Below are 7,143 nucleotides of genomic sequence, written 5' to 3' on the forward strand. Positions count from 1 at the left end.
AATCAACAGAAATAAAAATAGACAGCAAGATTAAACACCGAAGGGAGAGGGAAACCAAACCTACAATAGACAGAGAACTGCTGTAAACAAAACACATCAGAAAGGCTTTAAACAAAAGATGATTTGAAGAAGAACAAAAAGGAAGAAGTGAGCCAAGTCAGGTCACAAGGAAAAAAAAAAAAAAAAACACCAAAAAACCACAAACAAATATTACCTCAACACTAAAATGGCTCATGGAAAACAGGAACAATTCCAAACAAAGATCTTATCATAGGAGGTTAATTTAACTTTCATCCTCCTTAAAGCTAGCATGCTTAATCCCCAGAAACAGGGCTTGTAATAAGCCTAGTTCATTATAGCCTAGATATAAGCTTCACCTACTTAGTGATAGACCAGAGGAACGCTGAGGAGCTTGTCCACATTCTTACAGCAGTTCACAGAAGAACTGCCTGCTGGAGACCACCACTGTGCTTATACCCCTAAAGATTTACGCCAAGAGGAAATCTTATTTCCACCATGAAATACTTTAAACAGTCTTTTTCACTGGAAAAGAAACAGGCTGGTGAGCACAACAAGGCAAAGAGTAAAATAGCATCATTCAAGTGATTCTCCAGACTGAAAGGCCAAGTAGTCATTGTGTTATTTCATCGCCCAGGATTGCTTTAGCAGAAGCCTCTTACAAGATTTTCAGCCTTGTTATGAACTACGCTAATGCCGAGATATTTCAGACAACAAATGAATAATTTCATGAAAATCAGGACATAATTTAGGAATAAGGAAAAATTACACGAGCATGAATAAATGAGCACAGACTTAAAAATCCTAACAAGAGGACAGGAATTAGTTAAAACTCTAAAAAAAAGCGGTGAAATTTTACTTCTTTTGGCATGCAGCTCTTCTGTGTGCACTTATTCAGATATGCTGACATTGCAGACAAAAATCAATTTTTACTGCTTTTTATTTCTACGCACACTACAGTGCCTAAAGAGCTATGACAATCTACAACTGGATTCATTTTTGGCTAATGCACCATGGGCAAAATTACTAAGCAAATTCTACCTATAAGCCATCTCAGAAATCACAAGCTGGTATATTATACACATTTTTTTGACTGAACATTTAATAATTGTCAAGTATATCAGTGTTACCGTTGACGCAGTGCCAAGCAGAAGAGGCACAATGAGACTTCAAAATTCCCTCTGAAATGCCCTTTTGAGGCATATGGCTAAAAGGGGAAAACACTCTTCAACTTACAAGTACAAAGTTTGAAACTTTACTACCAGAAAAAGCAGAATGCCATCCTTGCCAAATCACTTTTAAAATCAGAATAAAATTACATGTACTTATTTATACACATATACTTACTGAGAGAGTAGACTGAAAAACAAAACCCAGGAAAGTCAGATTATAGAAATTCTGTTGTACCTTAAGACAGAATTATTAGATTCTTACAAAAATCTCTCATCTGGTTTCAAAACTGAGGAAGAAATAAATATTGTGAAACCAACTTCTTATTTGCTTATTATGTATTATATTTGTAAAGGTATAGGTGATAAAAAGAAAATATGAGAGTTAATCAAGTCTGACTGAATTATTCATTAAAACAATTTTAGCATAGAATTGCTGCAGTAGAAACACGAGTTCATTCTCTCCTTAAACATACTGCTCCTATAAGGGGTTTTATACGTTGCATATAATTTCTCATAAACTTTCTCCAGAGCCCATAGAATTCACCAACCCATCACCACCAGCAGAACATATGGATCAAAGCAACTCATTGTCAACGTAACTCTCTGTGACATATGTCACTCGTCGTGACTTCTGCAGAGAGAGACAGAACTGATAACCATAGAGCGATTTAAATTTGAAACAATAAATTTGCCTTTCTGATGTCTTTATTGCCTAGTAAATTTCAGCAGTACTTTGTAAAGGGAAAAATAGGTCATGCACTCCTCTGCCTTGTTTCTATACTCATGTTACGGTCTTGATTCAGTTGCCCATACCTAGATATGCTGGCCCATCTGAGAGGCCCTTGGGAGGTTAAGATGCCATTAAAGGAATGGCAGATACAGCACACCACCTATAGAAGGTCTGTATCTGTCCTGAGTGGAGGCTGGAGGTCAGCAGGGTAACCAAGGCCATCTCAAATGGGCGATGGCTGCTGTGTGGGGTAATCTAAATGGAGTTTCTACACTGGGATTCAGCTCCAGACTGGGACTCCTGACACCAGACAGACATACCTTCAGATTGGAGTGAGTGCCAAGCATTAATGTCAGTGGACTCCAGAGAGCAAATGACTTCATCCTAAGGCCAACACCTACAACTCATCACCTCAGGAGCTCTTCAGATTCCTCTCTGACTCTCTTGACCAAACTCCCATTGACTGCCAAACTCACACTAGAGACACCTGAACTCAGGTTGCCCAAATTGCAAGCCAAGTTCTACCATAAAGCTAGGCGGGATGACTACCAACAGAGGAAGCTCAGTTTGACCCACCTAACTTCAGGGAAATGATCTCAACTGAATATTGCTAGGACAATAACCATTGTAGGATCTTTTATAGTTAATGCAAAGAGACATATGCCTTCAGAGACCGATTCAGTTAAATGCCTGATTTTGGGTAAGACTAATCCACAGCTACCCATATCCTCCAAAGCATCCAGGAACACATTCAATCTCTCTTAATGACAGCTATAGCTAGCTTATACAACCATATGCTCGTATTGTCATTAGCTTTATTTCCTTCTCCTGTCATCTTCCTATATTGTTCATTTGCTGCCTCTTTCCTAGTGAGTTATAAACCTTGAGATAATATCCTACCTTAATCACTTACTTCAACACCACCTATTACAATCTTAATTGGACCCTAGATGGCAAAAAAGCAAAAATAACGCTGGCTGATATTGAGAACAATATTCAGCACACCTAGATATAACGATCCAAGTTTACTGGCACCGAACAGCCGTCAGATTGATCCCAGTACTGGAGACTACTGAAAGCCCAACCAAGCTGTGCGTGCAATCAAGTTATAGCTCTTCTTTGTCTGTCCAGTACTTAACAAAATCCCAATACTACATTAGATGTAGACAAATATGCCTTTAAAAATTTATAGCCCCATGACAGTCTGGGGCACTGTTTTTCAAATCTCAACGGAGATACCAATAGTAAATGTAGCATCAAAGTTTTCTAGCCAAGAGGTCTACTCTTTTAAGCAACGGATGAAAACTGCCAAGTTTAAATATCACGAGCCGGGGAATTGAAGGATAACAAAGGAGAACACGTTAAAAAAATGTATGATCAGGAAAAAAAATGCAAACAATTGTTAGCATTTAAATAGTGGAAGAAGACTTCCATACATAGGAAAAAACCTGCATATCTGCCATTTGTAAAGCCTGCTAAACTGTGAAAAACATCAAACATGAGTGTAACACTAGACCAGAAATACCAACTAACTAGTAAAGGAATTCAAAGAGCAAGATTACCTTGTTCCAGCCTAAAGCATAGGGAACGTTTTGCAGCCTCTATCTCAGGGCTTGGATGATCCAGAGCACGCCTGCACCACTGCAGAGGACTCAGTGACTTCTCTTGAGGAGTGAGAGCCTTGGTAGGCAAGACGTACAACCTTAACCAAAATAGACACAAGTATCAGCAAGATAGGTAGGACTCAAAAGTTTGCTTTTGTATTCCCGCTTTCCTGCCAACTAATAATTTATAACAATGCAAAGCCCCACAATATGATATTCTAATAACAAAAGGTAGACTGAAGTAGAAGAGTTTACACTAGCTTTCTTCTTCTCTCAGAAAAGTAGGTGGCAGAATATGAACTGTACAGGTCCAGCACGTCAAAACCAAGCTGAAGTAGATCTCTCAAATCAAGTGTCATCAGTTTTCCCTTTTATGTTTATCTTTATTGCAGTTTAGATAATTTCAGTATTTGATTTTACATTTAAATCACAATTTCACTCTTATCTATTTCACTCTTTTACCTACAGCGATTTAATCAAGTTGTCAAAGTGCTGATTATAATTTAATTTGCGTACACAGCATCTTCTCCTAGATGAACCAAATATGGTACAGGTCGGACTTTGAAAGATTAGAAAACATTTGCTGAGAAACGATGAAAATCCAATTTCGATATTCAATTCCAGCAGAACAACAACAACAACAAGAAAATATAACGTGCCAGAAAAGCCAGTGTATGTGGGTTATTCTCAGACAAGAGTAGACCAGTAATCAGATGGCCAAGCACAGTAGGGAGCCAGGTAGCAAAGGAGATTTCCTGGGGACATTCTTGAAGCTGGGATCCGTGTGTCTGCTGTCGCCTTTGCGGATTAGTGGGCAGCAGCAGACGCCGCTTCACCTGGGAGAGCGCGGATCTCCCGGGAAGGGAACTATTCTTGGCCGCCACAGATGACTTGCAGCTCCTTGGCCCGACCACTTCTGGTCGATGGGGCTGCAGACAGCCAGAGGCAGGTTCTCTGGCACCAGCAAAACACTCCACGGGCTGCCAAGGAGTCTGGCCTGCACACGGGGGTGCAAAAGGCAAGAGCAAAAAGAAGAAACGGGACCGAGCTCCTCAGGGGACCGCTAACAGGTAGCATCTTCAGGACTTTGGCTCAACAGCTACCCAAGAGCAACTTGTTCTCCCATGTCTGCCCCATGTTTTGGGTATGCTTTTTTTCCCCTGTGATGTCAATCCGCTCTCTCTGTCCAGCTCACAAAGAATAAAAATCCTCAATTGCTATTGCTCTTTCTCTTGGCAAGCCCAGCAGACACCAACTACTGAATTTCTCTGAGGTGAGGACTCATTTCCCCTCACTTCCTGCAGTGCCTCACTACAGGTTTAAAAAAGCCATGCTGAGAAAAACGAAAAGAAAAAACAAACAAAAGCCTTTCAGCTTTCCTGCCAACCTGCAGAAGTGTTTCAAAAGCTAAACATCTGACTGATGAACTCTCAGTCATCAGGCGTTTGTCTAAAAAGCTGAACAGCAACAAGGTTTGACTTGCCTGCAAGGATGCTAATTCTGCTGGTTTTGTGGTTTTGTTTCGTTTTTTGGTGGGTTTTTTTAACAGCAGTTAAGAAAAAAACAAAACAAAAAACGCAAAGGTATTTGAGGCCTGAAATTACAAGTCAACAACTAGGATACGCGTTGGTCTTTGGTTTTCCAGGTAGCAGTTTGCTTTAAACACTGACATTACAGAAAAGCAGCTGGCATCACGCAGCTGACCTTTCATGGACAACAACAGAGATTTAGCCTTGAACTAAAAAAGTTCAACAGCTAAAACAACTCACCCTTAGTGGAATAAATTAGTTAACCAATCCCTGTTACCATATTCATCTCTGGACATGCATGTGTGTCACACAAAGGTAAGTTTTGGCTCCCAAAAAGCATTTAGAATTGCTTCCAGGGGATAAATCAAATAGGAATTTTACTAAGGCACGTGAAATAACAATGACTTTCTAGCACCCTGAAATGTAAACAAGGAAAACATTTTGTTTAACGGGATGGTACCAAACAAGTTCAATATTCCTTAATATGAAGGAAACTTAGGACCAGTGTAAAATCTGCCTCAAGTCCAGATTGACAACCCTAACCCAGCCCCGCGCAGGCTAACAGTACACACAATGAAACAACACCGACAAAAATTCCAATGCCATTTGCTGATGATCCTCAGCAGCAATTTTCTGAAACTGCAGCACGGTATTATCTGCACCATGAAGTACACACAGCCATCAGTCAAGGAATATTTATGCTATTTGGATTAATTTTTAAATCCATTCTCTGCTACCCGAAATAAGGATGTTTACACCCATCTCAGCTGCATTACACTGTATTTTATTCTCGGCTGATGTAAACTTCAGCTCGATTTAAAAAAAAACAACCACATGGTAAACTGCAGCGAGGTTTTGACAGATACTTAAAACAGTTATTTAAATATAGAGAATATGTATATTTTATTATTGACACTTTAAAACGGCTGAGCAGCATTTATGTCTAACATGCAGTGATTTCATAGTATTCCAGCGGTGTCCCTACGGTGTTTGCCCACATTGCCAAGGCAAGTTTTGAGGCACCGGGCTCACTTATTTAATAAATAAGTCTCTAAATAAGAGACTTGAGCCTATAAATAAAGACTTATAGTAAATAAGCCTATTGTGGGTCTATATTTCCCCTTCCTTCCATCCCTGTTTAAGCCAGGATGATCATTCCTCTAGGTCGGTTTTCTTTTCTGCTGTTATTCACTTGTTATTCGTTTCTGCTTTATTCAGTTTGCCAGCACCCAGCCGGTGCCTTCCGGAGCTCCAGGGGCGCTTCTTCAGATACACCACCCACCCTTTAGATCAATGTCTAAAAGACAAAAGCCCTCCCAAACCCCCGACGACGGGGAGGCAACGGGGCAGAGGTTTTGGGACGGGGCGGGGGTGTGTGTGTGTGTGTGTGGTGGCGGCCGCTGCTCCCAGATCAAGGGCTTCCCCGGCACAATTCCGCTATTTTTAATTCCTTATGTAAACGGCAGGCTGGAACTAGGCTGAGTCCTGAAATGAGAGGGAGGCGAGCCTTCCTCCAAAGGGGGAAGAAAACGAGCACGCATCCCCTGCTGAAGGCCGGGGCCCGACGGGGGGGGTACGGCCCCCACCTGAGCCCCATCCCGGACACGGGGCCCTTCCCTCGGGATGGTGGAGGGGCGGAAAATGCAGATTTAAGTTTAAGCAGCCCGAGATCAAGCGGATTTGGGGGCTAAGGCTAACGGGAGCGGGGAGAGGAGCGGCGGGGTGAGGGCTGAGGGAGGCGGCGGGGACCCAGGCGGGAAGCGGGGAGGGAGAAGGTGCGGGGGGGGACAACACACACCGGAGGGACCCCCGGGTGCGGGAGGAGGTGTGGGGGGGGTGTCAGAGCCGAGCCGCATGTACCATGTATCCTCGTCCTGTCCGCAGCCGTCGTCCTCCAGCTCCAGCACCGCCACCTCATCCAGCACCGTGGCCGCCGCCGCCGGGCCGCCGCCGCCGCCTTCTTGACCACCCCCTCCGCCGCCGCCGGCCGCTGTCAGGCCGGGCGAAGGCTTGAAATAGGCGAGGGGCTCCGGCGGGCCCAGGGCGGCGGCGCACAGCAGGGTGGGCACCGGGCTGGGCATACACGGCCC

The 7,143-nt window shown here is 43.0% G+C and overlaps 1 pseudogene; it reads right to left on the minus strand.

Annotated features, from left to right (window-relative positions):
- Positions 1-3,465: 3,465 nt before the first annotated feature.
- On the minus strand, positions 3,466-7,135 carry LOC106895854 (annotated as a pseudogene).
- Positions 7,136-7,143: the final 8 nt, after the last annotated feature.

The sequence above is a fragment of the Calidris pugnax genome, unplaced genomic scaffold (genome assembly GCF_001431845.1).
Source record: "Calidris pugnax isolate Ruff unplaced genomic scaffold, ASM143184v1 scaffold153, whole genome shotgun sequence".
In the NCBI taxonomy this organism is placed as follows: Eukaryota; Metazoa; Chordata; class Aves; order Charadriiformes; family Scolopacidae; genus Calidris; species Calidris pugnax.